The 18,507-nt window shown below is 46.1% G+C and overlaps 1 protein-coding gene across 3 annotated transcripts in view; it reads right to left on the bottom strand.

Moving 5' to 3' along the window:
• The window catches only part of ITPR2 (inositol 1,4,5-trisphosphate receptor type 2), a 380,387-nt gene that overhangs the window by 104,383 nt on the left and 257,497 nt on the right, over positions 1-18,507 (bottom strand). The gene's annotated exons all lie outside the window — the stretch shown is intronic.

Consider the following 18,507-nt stretch of genomic DNA (forward strand, 5'->3'; position numbering starts at 1 on the left):
GTTTCTGATTTCAGTGAAGCCTTGCATCCATGTGTCCTAACAGGATGACATCAGGGTCATCCAGATAATGAAGAATTTCTCCAAAGAACTCCTTTGGAAAAATATGGCCGCTCTCTTAGCACCTGGGTGTCTAATGGCTTGAGTTTCCTAGTCACAGTCTTTAAGGAGTGTCTCTGGTGCATTCCTTATGCCTTCTTCAGATAGATAGGATGGTCTTCGTCAACACAAATAAAATGTACAGATGCCTCAACTACTCCACTAAAGGGATTTATAAAAGACTAGACAGAGCTGAACAAAAATGACCATCAGTTATTTATATCCTCCACTCCAACGGCCATATACTCCCATTGACTTCCCTTCCCTTTCCCTGCACTGGGAAAGATGCTTACTACACTTCTGCCATGTGCTGGAGACCAGCAGAGGGGGTGGTGGGAAGGCAGCTCTGCAGCATATGCTCAGAGAATTTTGAAATGTAGAGCTTTGAGACATATGGTGCTCTTTTCACAGTAAAAATAATCCTTACTGGACCACTTGATTTCCACCTGTGAAATCTAAACACTGCAACAGCAAAGCAGTGGTGTTTAAACATCGGAGGAGGAGGCTGGAGTGGCCTTGCTCATCACTCCAGATGTCTCAGTCACCCTCACCTTCGGAAAACAGAGGCACAGAAGGTTGGGTGACAGGGTGAGATGTGTCCCCAGAACCGGCAAGGGGTAAGAACAACCCCCTTTTCCCGTCGAGGCTCGACAGAATTTTGTACCTCAACCCCTGAAGAGAAGGGCCTGCCTCAAGCCAGAGGTTAAGGAAGAGTGTAGCCTCTCATCAACCATGCCAGCAGATGGAGTTCTCTGTATTAGACTTAGACACACACACACACACACACACACACACACACACACATATACATACACACACACACCAAATAGAACAGGGTGAGCAAACAGTAAACAAGAGAGGACAGCCTTCCATCCTATTTCCCAACTGAAGCAAAACTATAAGGCTCCAGTCACAAGTGACTTCTGGAGGAGGCTTCATCCCGTGACCCCACACACAGCCAGGGAGGGCCAGCCCCGTGTCCCCCACAGACAGGACAGAAACTGAGTGCCATGAATGACTAAAACCCAATCAGCACAGACCTCAGACCCCTGAGGATGACAGTGTGGTGACTGCCAAGCAACGGAGCAATGGAGCTGGCTGAGGGGGAGAGACCAGAAGGGGGGGGGGGGGCTGAGGCAGCTGGAGGAGGCGGCCCTAGTCAGGAGGAGGTGTGCCTTGCAGTGGGAGAGTCCCCCAGCCACAAGGAGAGTGGAGTACCCACTGCATCCCCAGGCAGTGAGTGCAGACTGACGCATGGGAAGGACAGACTGCAAGTTGGGGGAACAAGAGGGCCAAGTGCAGCCCTCTGGTCACCTCCCTGTTTCTAGGTTCTGCACCAAGTCTGGAGCTTGAAGCCATGGATGGTCACCAACAACCTAAAGAGCAACCAGGATAAATGGAACCTGACTTTGAAGGGAGGACTGTGTGGAAGACCCACCCCCTCAAAGAAGGAGGGAAACATACATACGGGGGAGGGGGGCTGCTCCACCACCCACAGAGATCTCCATCTCTGTGCTGGAGTCTCCCCTGTGGTGCCAGGAACAAACCCAGGTGTCAGGCTTGCTCTCCCCAGTCAGTTTCTGAGGGACTAAGTGCTGCTTCTCCCTTGGGTTTTGGCAAATATACATGACTGGGGGGTGGGAGGTGGGGGGTGGGGTTGCCTCCAAAAGATATAGCAAATGGGTAGGTTTCCTTTGTGGCATGTTCCATGACTCTGTCCCTGACACTTCCCCAGTTTGGAAATTCCACAGCATTCTAAAAGCAATGGCGTGCCCTAGCTAAACTGGACAGCATTCTTTCTTCTTTCTAGCCACACCTATCATGCATGGGGTATGGTAGTGCCTGGCCCTTCTCAGAGAGTATAAAGAGGATGCCCTCAGATGTGTCCTCAGCACACTCCCTTTCTCCTTGCTCTAGGTTTACTGTGACACGATCCAAGCTTTGGCGTCATACTGTCTGAGCTGGGCTTGTATGAAGGGGCCAGGTGGTGGTGTACCTGAGTGTACATATTGTAATGGACAATGCAGGAAACCCTGTCCTACCAGCTATTTATTTGACAGACAAAAATCCAGAGGGAAGGAGGAGACACAGAAGGGAAGGAGAAAGAGAGACACCTGCAGACCTGCTGTACCGCTCACTCGTGAAGCCTCTCCCTCCAGGTGGGAAGCAGGGACTCAAACCCGGGTCCTTATGTATGGTAGCATGTGTTCTACCAGGACCCGGGTTCAAAGCCTTCAGTCCCCACCTGCATGGGGAAAGCTTTGTGAGTGGTGAAGCAGGGCTGCAGGTGTGTCTCTCTGTCTCTCTCCCTCTCTATCTTCCCCTTCCCTCTTGATTTGTCTCTAAATAAATAAATAAATATTTCCTTAACAAAAGACTAAGAAGGAAAATGACACTACTGACAGAGACAAGTGGTACATAGTATTGATACTACCTCATAATTCAATAATAATGGGAAGGCTAGGAGAGAGCTCAGCCAGTAGAGCCCACACTGTTCCATGACTGAGGATCAAGGTTCGAGGGAATGCTTCATGAAGGGTACAACTGTGTTACGGTGTTTCTCCCTCTCTCTGCCATGACCCCCCACCTTCCCCCATCTCTCTCTGTCTGAGGTTGGCAAGGGATAAAAAATACACCATGGACAGTGGAACCACACAGGATCCAGCAGGTGTGTGTGGGGGGGAAAGTAATAAGGGAGGAAAAGTAAATCTTTTTTTTTTTTTTTTTGCTGGTGAAGCGACTCCCTTGCAGATGGGGAGCCAGGGGCTCAAACTGAGACCTTTACACCAGTCCTTGTGCTTTGTGCCATGTGCGCTTAACCCGCTGCGCTACTGCCCGACTCCCTATTATCATTTTTAATTGTGTTTTATTCAAGCTAGATTTTATTTATTTTTAAATTTTTATTATCTGTATTTATTTATTGGATAGAGACAGACAGAAATTGAGAAGAAAGGGAGTGATAGAGAGGGAGAGAGATAGAGAGACACCTGCAGGACTGTTTCACCACTCGTGAAACTTCTTCCCTACAGGTAGGGACCGGGGTCTCGAACCTGCATCCTTGTGCACTATACATGTGCGCTCAACCAGGTGCACCACCACTTGACCCCAGATTTTATTTATTTACTAATGAGAAAGGTGAGAAGGAAAGAGAGAGAACCAGAGCATCAGTCTAGCACATGTGATGCTGGTGTGAGAGATGGCTAGGTCTTCTCCTCAAAAGAACATGAATAGAACAACTGTTTAGTACAAAAATTCTCTATATATTGTTATCTCTGACCACCTGTGGCCAGTAGTTTTGTATTCTTTAGGTCAGTTCCTTCCAGTGCTTGCTAATTCTCCAGCAGAGACCCTCAGACTCTCTTCCTCCTCTCCTTATTTAGGCAGCGGGGAGATTGTGAGCTCTGAAGCCCAGCCCAGGGGTGGAGGAGACAGTTCAGGTATAAAAGATGGGAGAAGGCTGAGGGGGGCACGCTGCTGCCTGACGGCCACTGTTGGTGCCACACCCTTTTGCAAAAGAATAAATGCCTTGCTTCAACTCCTTATTTTTTGCCTGGATAAGTAATTTAAATTTTTTTATTATCTTTATTTATTTATTGGATAGAGACAGTCAGAAATTGAGAGGGAAGGATGGAATAGAGAAGGTGAGAGACAGAGGAGAGACACCTGCGGCACTGCTTCACCACTCGTGAAACGAGGAAAAGTAAATCTTAACTGACTAGTGAAGCATGGACAATATTAAGTTGTTTTCTTTTAAAATTTTTTTTTAAATATTTATTTATTTATTTCCTTTTTGTTGCCCTTGTTGTTTCCATTGTTGTTGTAGCTATTATTGTTGTTGATGTCGTCATTGTTGGATAGGACAGAGAGAAATGGAGAGAGGAGGGGAAGACAGAGAGGGGGGAGAGAAAGACAGACACCTGCAGACCTGCTTCACCACTTGTGAAGCGACTCCCCTGCAGGTGGGGAGCCAGGGGCTCGAACCGGGATCCTTGAGCCGGTCCCTGCGCTTTGTGCCATGTGCGCTTAACCTGCTGCACTACCGCCCGACTCCCCTTTTAAAATTTTTTTACAAAGCCACCCATGATACTACTTATCATCTATTAGGATGACTACAAGAGCTGACAAGGACAAGGGTAAGTCAGGCCCTCACACTTTGCTAACTATGACAGGTAGTGCTGTAACAGCTGTAGAGAGCAGGCAGTCTCTTAAAATCAAACACAAGAGTTACCATAGGGGTTAATTCCACTACCAGACATACTCGAGGTAACAAAAACACATGGCCGGGGACCAGCCTGTTGAGTGCACACATTGCTATGTGTTAGGACCAGGGTCCGAGCCCCCGCTCCCCACCTGCTGGGGGATAGCTTCACGAGTGGTGGAGCAGGTCTGCTGGTGTCTCTCGCCCTCTATATTGCCCTCAACTTTCTCAATTTCTCTGTCTCTATTCAATAAACAAATAAAAGAATGCATACCTTATGATAGCATCCCTATGGTTCACTTAGAAGAGGCAAATTCACTGAAGAAGAAAGACCAGAGAGTATGACTAGGTTGCCAGGACTTAGAGACAGGCCTCTGGGAAAAGTATGCCCGGAGTCCTCCCTGGAGTCCTGAGAATGTTCTACAATCAGACTGGGCATGGACTGCTAACTGGTGAATATACTGAAAATCAAGGAACCCTGCACACCAGCCGGGTGAATCTTCTAGTCTGTGAGCTGCTTAGGAAAGCTGTCTGCCACATATAACTATTCGATGGGCTCAAGAAACCCAGCCCTCGTGATTTTAAAAATGTGTCTTGGGGGTTGGATGGTAGTGCAGCGGGTTAAGCGCATATGGTACAAAGTGCAAGGACCAGAGTTAGGATTCCGGTTCGAGCCCCCAGCTTCCCACCTTCCCGGGGGGATTGGGGGGTTGCTTCACGAGTGGTGACACAGGTCTGCAGGTGTCTTTCTCTCCCCCACTCCGTCCTGTTTTCCCCTCCTTTCTCCATTTCTTTCTGTCCCATCCAACAATGACATCAATAACAACAATAATAATAACCACGACAACGATAAAACAACAAAAGGGGGAAAAAAACAGCCTCTAGGAGCAGTGGATTCATGGTGCAGGCACCCAGCCCCAGTGATAACCCTGGAGGCAAAAACAAACAAAACAAAGAAAGTGTGTCTTAATGAAAACCTTGTCAGTCCCCTTACAGAGTTTTGCTAGGGAGCTGAGCCAGGACTGCAGAAGTCTGTCCCTCCAGGTGCATCTGCCCTGCAGCTGGCCCCTTATGGCTCAGGGTTCAAACACTTCCTGTGATGGAGAAGAGAGAGTTGCTAATTAAAGATGAAGCTGTAGGTGTCAATTAGCCAACTGTTCGCTCCTGGCCGGATGTGAGAGGCACAGAGAGCTGAGCTCCTGTGTTCCGACCTGAGTGGGAGGTGGGTCTCCCTGCCTGGCACAAGCTGGCCAGTTTCCATGGAAACCTCACACTACCTGAGCTGCCACAACTTCCTGTGCAGCTAGGCTCTACCAAATATATCAGCCATAAAGGAGAGGACACAAATTCACCGGAAGGAAGCTGCTAGAGCTCATTCTGTTGGGGAGTTCTACTGGGGTGTGTGCAGGTAAGACAAATTTTTCAAAAGGAAAGTGTTTTCCTTTTGAGGAAGGGGGAGTTTGAGCATTCCCAGCAAAGGAAGAGACCTTTTCGAATTCAGCTGAGATCATACACATTTTGCAGCAGGCCTCCAGGGTTTTTTTTTTTAATTATTAATTTTTATTTTAGGGGAACCTCCCAGCTTGCAGGGCTCCAGCTGAGCTTAATTAATTCAGCCACTGCATACAAGGACACAGGCCTCTCCAAATCAACACAGGCTATAATTACAAGCAGGGGACTCCACCCACCAGCTAGAGCCTCCACTGCCCAAAGGGAAAGGGAGGGGAAGGGAGGGGAATCGGGGGTAGGGGGTGTGGGGTGTGGTGGGGTGGATGACAGGCTTCCAGATGGAACCAAAAAGCTCTCATGCCAGCTTGTGTAGAGCCCAATGAGACGAAGCTGGGCTGAGTCCATGTGGCTTCCCTGGGAGGAGGCGGCACCCCCACCTGCCTTTCTGTGGGGGCCAGAGTCCCCACCTGTTGGTGTACACCTGTGCCAAGCTGGTAGCTAAGCCCCAAGAAGGACAGAGCTCCTGTTACAGCCCTGTCCCCATCACTCATAATATTAAGCAATCAACTGGCGATTTGTCCCCCGGGTCCCAGGGTGCAGGGGCTTGCCTGCAGACTGCCTTATTTTCACTGAAAAAAGGTGTGTACCTGCATGTGGTACATCACCATGGGTTCACGGGCAGCCCTTTTTGCCATTCACACCTATAAAAGAATCCCCTTGCTGAGCAGCAAGAGCCACGGGCATCTTGCTCCTTCCAGAAGTTTCTGAAAAGTGGGCATGTGCATCTGTGCCAGGCCCCTTGAAAACTTTGAAAAACATTCAGTGCATGTTTTAGAAATAACACTGGGTAGAACAAGGGCTAGGTACAGAAAAACATGGACAATGCAGGAAACCCTGCCCTGCCTGCTATTTATTTGTTTGACAGACAGAGAGAAATCCAGAGAGAAGGAGAAAGAGAGACACCTGCAAACCTGCTGCACTGCTCACTCGTGAAACTTCTCCCTCTCCAGGTGGGAAGCGGGGACTCAAACCCAGGTCTAGGTGTGTGTCTAGGTGTGTCACTGCTGGCCCCATCTGCTTTTGACTGTAGCTAAATCTGCTCCCCAGTTCTTTATTCATGACCCTCCGGACTCCCCCAAAGTCTTCCTGTTCTGTTCATCTGAGCTGTCACCAGCCTCTTTTCCTGCAGGCCTTTCTGCCTTCTCCATGCCTTCTTTATAAGAAGGTAAGAGATCTCCCCAATAGCACCTCATCAGCAATGTAGCTGCCCTGGGAGCCAGTCCCCTGCACCTGTGGTTGCCAGCACCTCCTCCCCACCCTGCCTGTTGCAGCCGAAAAGGCATCAGAAAGAACCTGTGCCCTAGAGACCCCTGCCAGAGCACAGGTTGAGCCTTCTAGCTCACAATCTGACAGCCTGGAGTCTCCTGCAACCATCAAGGAGAGTTGAGGCCTGGGGAGACAGCACAGTGGGTAATCAAGGGATTTTTTTTTTTAAGACAGAGAGAAATTGAGAGGAAAGGGGAAAGCAGAAAGGAAGAGAGACATGCAGACCTGCTTTACTGCTCATGAAGCTTCCCTCCTGCAGCTGGGGAGAAGGGCTTGTCCTGGCCCCTTGTGCAAGGTAACAGGGTGTGTCACCATCCAGCCCCCTTGTGAGTGGTTTCCTAACAAAGCGGTGCTCAGAGCCACATCCTTTTTTCCAGTCACCAAGGAAAGCACAAAAGGCAGCCCAGGAACACATGTCCTCATGGTGGAGATGAGTGACTCAGCGGGGCGTGGGGTATGGGGAAGGGCTGTCCACATGTTCCCAAGCTGGAGCCTCGAGATCACGTCAGCTCTGGCCTATGCCCTCCTCAGCCTTCATTGGTGAGGCCACCCTGCACATCTCCCCAGGCTGGATGGCTGTTCCCCATGCCTCTCCCTCATCCCAAACCTCTGCTGGGTTCTCTGTAAGGGCACAAAGAAGGGAGCCTGCAGGTCAGGGGCCTCGATCAGGAGCCCTTGGGGAGCTTCTAGGTTGCTCACAATGTGATGCCTTCAGAGAGGGGGCTTGAATGCTGTCACTACTGGAAGAGTCTTAGGGAACTGCAGTGGCAAAGATGACACTGCCTATGGTGCCACTGGCAGGAGGCGGAGAGAGCAACTGCAGGCTGTCACCACAGGCTGCCTGTTCCTGCCCTCCCTCCCCTCTCAGTCCCAGCAGAGCTCAGTGAACAGACAAGGGGTGTACAGCTCCTGCCTCTGCAGCTGATGCAGCCTGTAAAGCTGAGTGGGGACAGCAGAGCAGCAGGGGCTCTGCAGGTTGAAGGCCTAGAGAATGAACTCTGTCCAGAGCTGTGGCTGGGTCTGGAACACCCTGGGCCCGGCTTGCCAGCTGTACTTGCAAGTCCTCAGGGACCTTATGTGCAGACCCAGCTCTGCCTATGGGGACTCTCACCCTGAGCACCCACTGGTCTGGTCGGAAAGAGTTGGCCAGGACTCACTTCCCATACCAGAGCCTTATCAGCATCCTTCCCTCTTAAAGCATCCTCTTCAACACTCCCAGCCTTCCCGCCTACTGCCTGTGAACCCGTCTCATTACACAATGCCCCCCACCCCCATATTGCACACACACAGTCTCCTGAAGGCCACCAGGCAGGACAGTCAGTGGCCTGGAGGTCACCCGGATGTCACCAACTCTTTCAAAATGCTGGCTGTCCTGAGCTCTGCCACTGTGGCCTTCCCTATAATTTCTTTTGCCCCATCTCTGAACCTCTGGAACTATTTCCCCTCCTCAAGGAGGAGGGCCACTAGAACCCTGTTCAAACCTGCATTCCATGAATGAGGAGAAAGGGACAAACGAGGCCAAGTGGGGCTGTGTTTCCAGTTGCTGTGACTGGCTGAACCAGTGACAGAAGAAGTATGAACTAGATTGCTGACTATGCTCATGGAAAAAGCTTCCAATTAGCTAAAATGTTTAAAAACTGGAACATAGAAAAGGAATTGGGAGGGATAGGGGAAAAAAGAACAACTGAATTGATGAATCATAATGGCTGGGATTCATATCAAGGGAGCTTGATAAATAAATAGGGGCAAAAGCCATTGTTCACATCTGTGCTAACAAGGTCCAGAAAATGTCTTGCCGGCATATTTACTGCCTCCAAGATGCTTCTAGGCCTAGAAATAAATCTATGCAGAAAGATATTGCTCTGGACTGGATCAATCAAGTTCCAGGCTGGCTGGAGGTGATGGTAATTATCGAGGAGTAAATTGTTATGTTTTTGTCTGACTACTGTTGCCTTGGCATGTGTTATTTCCAACTCTGTCTGGAAATAATGGTACATCAAGACATCCTGGGTGACTTATATAAGCAGCTACTATCGCCGGAAAGCTGCTAGCTCCACTAACTTGCTCCTGTCCCTGCCATCACACTTTCGGAACACTGATTCCCGCTCACTTATGGTTTGCTTGTCACTGAGATCTGTATTTTGAAGGAAAATTCATTTTAAAGGCTCACCTTTAATCTGAACCCAGACCTTTCTAGGTCTGGTTGCTAACAGTAACCTAGAAAGAGGAGATTTAATCAACAGCCTATCTTGGCTACTTTCTTATTTTAATGTATCAGTTAAAAGCTTCTTTAAACGAGGATTAATTCTTCAAGCAAAACTGAATTACCAAGTTCAGACTGTTTGCAATGATGCACTGAACTGGCCTTGAAACAGAACAGGATCTCTCCATTTGCAAAACAAGGAAGCAAAAAATTACTCATCTAAACAATAACCAGCTTAATAAATAATCAAAGTGATCTCTAGCAGTGCCTTCTAAGCTAGTTTGTACTCGTAATAATGAGATGCCTAAAAGAACAGTGAAAAGCAGGGTCCAGAATATCGTTCTTAGATTTCAATCTAGTTGCTCCAAGAGCAGTAAGAGAATGAGAGAAAGAGAAAACAGAATCTACAGGGCAAAGGGGGAAAAAAGGAAGCCCATGGTAGGTGGGGGAACATATGTAAAATACAGAAGCAGCAAATCAATTATCAACACAAAATGTTTCCTGGAATATCCAATTACTAGCCCCAAATTTAAATAATAAACTTTTAAAAAAAGTAATAAAAGGCAAAAAAGAAAAGCAACCTCTCTCACTTTTGATAGTGATCTGACTTGAAGAAATCTCTATATTTTGAATTCGCATGTGAACATTTGTTAATTGCTACATATAATATATATTTACTATATTGTATACTAACTGTGTATACCACCACAGCCCTAAAATATTATTCTGTAAAAAGCACATACTGACTTCAAGCATCTTCGAGACTAATCCATTTAACAGACATCATTATTCTCCCATAGAAGTCAACAAAAAACAGCAAAATGAATCAAATGCGAACATGTGAAAAATTGCCTCTTGACTACTCAGAACCTCCAGGCAGAAACCAGAAAGAAAGAGGGAAGGGAAGAAATGTGAGGAAAGGAAAAGAAAGGAAAAGCCTGGGGAGACAGCATAATGGTTATGCAATAAGACTTCCATGCCTGAGGCACTAAAGGTCCCAGGTTCAATCCCCAGCACCACCTCAAGCCAGAGCTGAGCAGTGCTCTGGGAAAATTAAAAACTCTCCATACTGTGTTCCAAAGGGGCCACAGTGGTCTGCATTCCTACCAATAGAGTGCTAGGGTTCCTTTTTCTCCACATCCTTGTTGACACTTGTCATTTCCTGATTGGGTGATGTGAGTCATTCCCACAGGTGTGAGGTGGTCTCTTGTTGTGGTTTTAATTTGCATTTCTCTTATGGTAAATATAAAGTGATACCTTATGGCCCAGCAATACCACTCGCAGACATGTATCCAAAGGACATGAAAACACTAATTCAAAGGAAAGCAAGCACACACCACTACACTCACAGCTGCTTTAGTCAGTTGCTAAGGAGTGGAAGCAGCCTAAATGCCCACCGACAGGTGACTGGATAAAGACATTGTGGGGGAGTTAAGCGGTAGCGCAGAGGGTTAAACGCATGAGATGCAAAGCTCAAGGACTGGTGTAAGGATCCCAGTTCGAGATCCCAGCTCCCCACCTGCAGGGGGTTTGCTTCACAAGAGGTGAAACAGGTCTGCAGGTGTCTATCTTTCTCTTCCCCTCTGTCTTCCCCTCCTCTCTCCATTTCTCTCTGTCCTATCCAACAACTATGACATCAATAACAACAATAATAACTACAACAATAAAACAACAGGGGCAACAAAAGGGAATAAATAAAGAAATATATATATATGAAAGAAATATTAACTTAAAAAAAGACATTGTGGGACACACAGTCAGTGGGATATTACTCTGCAATTTTAAAAGATGATATTACATTATCTGGGACAAAATGGATGCAAGGTAGCTGTGCTTAGTGAAGGAAGGCAGTGAAAGATAACCATTGGATGGCTTTGCTCATATATGAAATGTTGATAATTCAAACACAATTTTTTTTGGGGGGGGAGCAAGCCAAAGTCTCTTAAGACTTTATGAGAACTATGCCACAGAACTTTGGTGGTGAGTGCAAGACATTATTATTTAAATGACATAAGGGAGTTTTCCTAAGCATGAAGATCTGAGGAGTGTAACACTGACAGACAAGATGATTTGAGACTCTTTTTTTTTTTTTTTTTTTTTTTTTTTTTTTGCCTACAGGGTTATCACTGGAGCTTGGTGCCTGCACTATGAATCCACTGCTCCTGGGGACTATTTTGTTGTTGTTGTTGCTGCTGCTGTTGGATAGGATAGAGAAGAGGGGATGACAGAGATGGGGAGAGAAAGACAGACACCTGCAGACCTGCTTCACCACTTGTGAAGTGACCCCCCTACAGGTGGGGAGCTGGGAACTCCAACCAGGATTCTTGTGACAGCCCTTGCGCTTCTATGTGCACTTAACCTGCTGCACTACCACTTAACTCCCTTGAGACTTATTTCTAAAGTCTGACAACAGGAAGGAAAAAAAAGTATTTGGAAATAGCAAATTATTTTTTAACATTTGTTGAGTCACAGGGAAAATTCCAACTAAATGGTAGAATTTCTAGGAAACAACTAAAATTCTATACACTGAGAAATGCCAGAGGACATAGGTAGAATAGTGATAAAATGAAAAATCCACAGCTTTCAGCAGTCAGAGCAAGAAAAGAAAATTAGATGGCAAACTCAAAATGTCACCTAAATTTAGACATTTAAACCACACCAGTTTTTAAACACAAAAGTATAAAGCAATGAGCTGGAAAAGAAAACTAGATAGCACTAATAGTTTTTTTTAACTTGCCATTTTGCAAAAAGGGGAAAAAAAAAATTAAAAAGATTAGCCATCTAGTAAAGAAAGAAAAATGAAAAGTTAAGTTCGAACTACTAGATGGAAATTGCCAAAGGAATACATCCAAAAAGTATCCATAGGTAACAAGACCATCTATGAACACATTAAAATTTTGACTTCATATGATTTTTTTACTTGAAAACCTAAACAAAATGAGCAATTTTCCAGGAAAATATAATTTACCAAAACTGAACCAAAATGAGGCATAAAAATCAACCGGGACCATTTTCATAGATGAAACTGTCAAAGTTACAAACAGCCCAAAGCACCAGCCCCAGACCAACTCACAGGAAAACTGAAGAGACAAGACCTTTCCATTTAGGAGTACTAGAGGAAAAGGAAACAAGAAAAGGTTCCAAATTCTCCTTAAGAGGCAAGCAAAACTGAAAACTGAGAGGGCAAACCTGTCAAGTTGCCTCCATGAATACTTACAACTTTTGTACAGGTCTGGCTGTACACATGAGCATATGACCTCGGATAGTGCTGTTTGCTCCATGACCAAGAGGGTTAAAGATAAGAACCAGAGCCTCTGTTAACAACATAGGAGGTTTGTGTATGTACATTACATATGTGCATTGCATTTAAGAAGAGTACTTTCTTTCTCTCTCTCTCTCTCTCTCTCTCTCTCTTGCTTCCAGGGTTATTGCTGGGGCTCGTTGCCTGCACCACGAATCCACTGCTCCTGGAGGCCATCCCCCCCCCTTTTTGGCCCTTGTTTTATCATTGTTATGGTTATTATTGTTATTGTCATTGATGTTATTAAATAGGACAGAGAGAATTGGAGAGAGGAGGGTAAGATGGAGAGGGTGAGAGAAAAATAAGACACCTGTGGACCTGCTTTACCGCCTGCAAAGCGACCCCCCTACAGGAGGGGAGTCGAGGGTCCTTGTGCTTTGCACCATGTGCGCTTAGCCCAGTGCACTACCGCCTGACCCCCAAGAAGAGTACTTTCATAATCATATTCTATAGGACTGGAGAGCCATTGGACAAAACTCTACATCATTTTTTAAATTAAAAAAGTAATCTCAATAGATGTCTATTTCTTTAACAATATAAACACATTTATCTTATAATATTATTTATTTTAATGAGACAGAGATACAGAGGATAACAGCAGAGAAAGAGATAAGGGTAAGGGGGTGAGACCAAGACCAGAGCATTGCTCAGCTCCGGCTTATGGCATGAAAGTCTTTTGTAGAACCAAAAATATATTTCTTTCCCCCCAACTCCAGCATAAAACTTACTGGGAAACCTCAGAAGCATTCCCAAGAAGGCCGGAACGAGACAGAGATATTCATGGCTGCCATTAATTATTGAATAGTCTGCAGGATGCACAGAAATTTGCTCAGACACAGCAATTTAGGACACTCAGTATTTTTCAGATGGTGACATTCTATTTTGTGAATACCCAAGAGTACAGGAAAGCAATCTACTTAGAATTTGTGACAGTAATGAGATTTTTAAATTTTCGAGACGCTCTCTATGTATGGATGTGGGAGGGTCAACAAGACACATTGCTAAGAAAAAAGAATGAGGGGCTGGTGGTGGCACACCTGCACAGCGCACACATCACAGTGCTCAAGATGTGGTGTCCAAGCCCCTGGTTCCCACCTGCAGGGGTGAAGCTTCATGAATGAACAGTGCTGCAGGTCTTTTCCCCCTTCCCCTTTTATTTAGGGTAGAGACAGAGAGAGATTGAGAGTGGAAGGGAAGATAGGGAGAGAGGGTGATACCTGCAGTACTACTTCACCATTCTTCTCCCCATGCAGGTAGGGACTGGGATCCTTGTGCATGGTAATGTGTGCACTCTATGTATGTCATGCCTGTCCTCACAGCTTTGCTTATGTGAGGTCACAGTCTTGCCAGGTGAGATGTCCCTCAGCCCCATTACTTCTATATTTTAAGCAATACTACTTATGAGCTGCATGAGACATTTGTGGGTGTGGATCTTCCTAGGCCAATATCAAAAAAATATAACAGAACAAGTCAGGAATCTGGAAGAAGTTTCTGGAAGAAGTATAATCTATTTCTATTTCAAGCACCTGGGCACATGGCTGGCTTTCTTTATTTTTATTTTATTGGCACATCACTTTCTGGATGTATTCAAGCATCTTCACATTTGAGTGCAACAATATGAGTCACCTGAGGTTCAAGTTCAGCTGAAGAAGCTTCCTTACTCTGGCCTAAGTCCTCAGAAAGAAGCTCCGCTAACTGTTCTGTATCAGAGAGATCTCTGACCTCACTCATCTTATCATCTGGACAGAATTTTGTCAAGCGGTGCCTTGTCAATAGTTAGGCTCAGCTGACATCAGTATTGAACTCATTTGCAAAGAATAGTTATCCACTTGTGACCAAGGTTCAGAGAACTGTATCACACAGTTCTATGACAGTACCGCTGCTTGTTTTGGAACACACATGTTATAGGAACACTAGAACGTCAGTGCAAATACCCAACAGCTTCCAGCCACTGCATGACACCTGCCCCGTCAGAAATGCATTTCCAGAGAGCACAAGTTCTGCAAAGTCAAGTCATGTGCAACCTGGTGAATGACTCAGAACTGTCAGAAATGTTTAGCTCCATGGCAGATACTCAGAGCCCCTCAGCATCCCTGTGAGGTTAAAGCCGGCTCCTGGGTCTCAGACGGTCTCTAACTATCTCCCTTCTCACACAAATATTTCTGGTACAAAACAAGATAATTTCTGCAAAATGGCTGGGGGGAGGGAAATGAAGAAAGGAGAGATAATCAGACTTGATCTTTTAAAGAAGCAAACAGGAATGGGAGGCGGGGAGCCCAGCTCAATTATGGCAGGGTAGGATATGAGCTGGTCCTTTCATGATCTTGTGAAGATGCAGGGCAACCTACACTGGCGGATGGTAAGGATGATAACGAGCTGGCTCTCCATCACCAGCTCATTAGACCAAGTCTGGCTGTACTCATTAACAGAGTCACAGCAACGAGCTTTGGTTTCAGACCTGGGAGCTAGCTGTTCATAGCCGAGCTGTTCACGGTGAGCTTTGGGCTGTCATGAAATGCTGTGTCTGCTACAGACTGTTTGCTATGCCTGTTCTAGAAAGATTTTTTTTTTTTTCTATTCAAGTTTACCAAGTAACAAGAACTAGTAAACTATATAATTGCAATATGATTTGAATATACAAGGTGGGATCTATCCAGAAAGGTGGACAGAAAGGTTATACAAAAGCAGTTTAGCATAAGGAGGCATGTTCTAGTGCTGTCAGTAAACTCCAAATACTAGATACAAAGCAGCCAGCAATTCTCATATAATATCAGGATCGCCTAGAAGCCATTTATGAACACAAACGAGATATCATACCTTCCATCCAAATATAATAAAATGGAATTTCCTTGAATCGGGGTTAGCCTGACACCAGGGATCAGTATTTGGAGGCCAATAGTGCAGGGGGTGGGTATGCTTGTGATCCACTGAGTAATCTTACCCAGGACCTGGGACATAGCTCATCCAGTAGACCTTGGACTTTACCATGCACAAGGCCCAAGGTTCAAGAACCCACCACATAAGGGCATAACACGTAGGGGAAGCTTCACGAGCAGTGCTGTGGTGTCTCTCTCCCTCTGCTTCTGTCTGTGATTTGAAAGAGGGTTGGGGGAGTCTGCAAGAGCGTTGGAATTGCACAGGGACAAAGCCTTAGGTAGGCTTGGGCAGAAAGAAATAACTTAGAACCCTCCCTAAGCCCCTAAGGGCAGTGTGACTCCAGGCAGTTCATGTAACTTCACGTTTCCTTTCCCTACAAAAATGGAAAAATAATTCTGAAGAGAGCTAGGAAAACTAAATGAATGAGAAAATCAAGCATGTTAAATGTCAGACATAATTGCCATGATCTGTTAAACTAAAAATTGCTACGATCTAGGTTTTAACGTGGCATGTTAGAAAACAGCCCACTCAGGAATACTCACTTCCAGGAAGTCATGCTGTTACACTGAGCAAATTCATGTCCTGAGAGGGGTTCCAAGTAATAGATAGGAAATAAAAGCTCCACCCCACCCCACCCCCTATCCCCGGTTCTTCTTTTTTTATTTTTATTTTGGTAAGTGCTGGGGTTTCACTGTTCCTGGACAACTTTTTCAGAGAGGGAGAGCCAGAAGAGGAGAGGCAAAGACATCAGAGCATCAAAGTTCCCTCCAGTGCGGTGGGATCAGGCTCTGAATATGGGTTGTGCACATGGCAAAGCAGGAACCTGCCCAGGGGAACTTTCTTGCTGACCCTAAAAGTTTCCACTGGGGAAGAAGTATTAACTGTGCTGGTTCTGCTAGGACTTAAGCTCATCTCACCTCCAATCACAAAGGAAGGGCACAGGGAATCCAGGCTGATGTAACACAATGGAGGCTCCCTGCCTGGTGTCTGCTCTGAGTAGGAACACCTCCACTGAGTACCCACTGAGCACCTGGGCTCCTGGGTGAACCCCTACATCCTGTCTGGGGAGCAGAAGCTGGGAAAACCCAGCTCACATCCTGGATTAGGTGCCACTGTTGGTAACTCATGAATCCCTTGGTATGAAGACAATCCTCATGAACTCCTCTGCAGGCTCTGGGTTTCTCACCATTTCCTATGACTGCCCCTCTTCCATCCCTAGTCTCCTTCTGTGAAAAGATACCAGTAAGTCTTGGGAAACTATGTGGGGTTAATTCTGCTGATTCCCATCTCCTCAAACTGATCAGCTCCAACTTTCCAGAGGAAAAAAAAAAACCTTCTCTCTATTAAAAGGCCATCTAAACTCAGTTTAAAATCTCCTCTCTAAAATTCCTCCCCGACCACCAACTACACCATCACCATGTCAACTGCTTTCTTCTCATTGCCATATCATGTCATTTAAAAGAAAGGAAGAAAGAAATGCTGATAGCTTTTAAACAGATTCTTAAAACATAATGGCAAAACCTTTTTTTTTTTTTTAAGAAACCCGTTCGCCTGCTGTCTATAAGGAGATATTTATTTCTCTATTGTGAGGGCTGGCCCCCATTATCCATTCAGGCCTCCTCCTCCTTACACCCTGCTCCTCTGTGGCCCAATGCAGCTTACATGCAGGAATTACGATGACAATTTATCAGCCTGCGTAGCTAATCAGCCCATCTGCTTTTGGGAGGAGAGCAGGAGCAGCTTATCTCATGCAGGCTCACGGTGCTTGAAAGCAATCTAATTGAATTTCAGGGCCAAGCGCATTGCACCCCACGTGCGGGCCTCAGGCGTCAGCCACTGCGGGCCTTACATAATCCCAGGCCTGGCCAGCACTGCAGCTGCGAGCTGCACGGGGCACACACGAGTGCTCACGTGCCCATAGGCTGGGGGCACAGCCACAGGGAGGGGCCGAGCACTGTGAGCGGCCACACACCAGATCACAGCAGGGCAGCAGACGCAGAAGACTGATGTGGGGGCCACTGAGCAGGCAGGAAGGGGAGGGCGGCACTGGGCACACTGCCCCCACAGTGACTGTGCAGCAATAGCATGGGTGTGTTAAACACAGAGCACACACGTACTTGTGTTATGTAAGAAGTAGATGGAAAAGAGACAGACAGACACACACACACACACACACACACACACACACACACACACACCTCTGCTCTCTATTCCTGCTACTTTTTAAAAATATATTTTTTATTTATTTACTTTACTGAGAGAGATACAGAGAGAGGCCAGAGCCCCACTCAGCTTTGGCTAATGGTGTTGCTGAGGACATCAGAGTCTCAGGAATGAAAGGCGTTTGCAGAACTACTATGCTGACTCCCCAGCCCTCATGCTGATTTTTGGTCTTTAACCCATCTCTGAACAAGAAACACTGAAATCCTGAGGAATTTCCTGGGTGAGAGCTATGTCTTCAACTCTTTTTATTTTCCTAAAATTTATTTATCATTTTTTAACTTGATAGAACAAAGATAAATTAAGAGAGAGTAGCATTGCTTTATTACTCATGAAACTGCCCCCCCCCCAGCAGGCGGGGACTGGGGGCTAGAACCCAAGTCCTTGAACATGGTGACATGTATGCTCAGCAAGGTACAACACCACCTGGCCCCCTGCATCCTCTGCTCTAATGAGACAATGGAGAGGAGCTTGGAAAGGAACTTGTCACCAACCCGCCCCAGGGCAGGAAGAGAAGCTGGGCCCATCCAGCTCCTGACCCACTGTGGGAGGGTGTCAAATCTGATGGGAAAACCCTGGGGCTATTTTATCTCTCCCATCTCTCCCTCTTTATAACTCTATTTCTGAAATAAAATAATTGAACAAGTTGACCAGGGAGGTGTGAAGTCCTGTATGTGGAATGCCCAGCACTACATAATAAATAAATAAATAAATAAATAAATAAATAAATAAATAAATAAATAAATTAGAAGCAGAGGAAGAGCATTCCTAGACACCAAGAATATGCAGCATCACCCCGTCATAGCAATTGAGAAGCCTTCAAAATTGGGGAGGTAT

The sequence above is a fragment of the Erinaceus europaeus genome, chromosome 7, assembly GCF_950295315.1.
Source record: "Erinaceus europaeus chromosome 7, mEriEur2.1, whole genome shotgun sequence".
Lineage (NCBI taxonomy): Eukaryota > Metazoa > Chordata > Mammalia > Eulipotyphla > Erinaceidae > Erinaceus > Erinaceus europaeus.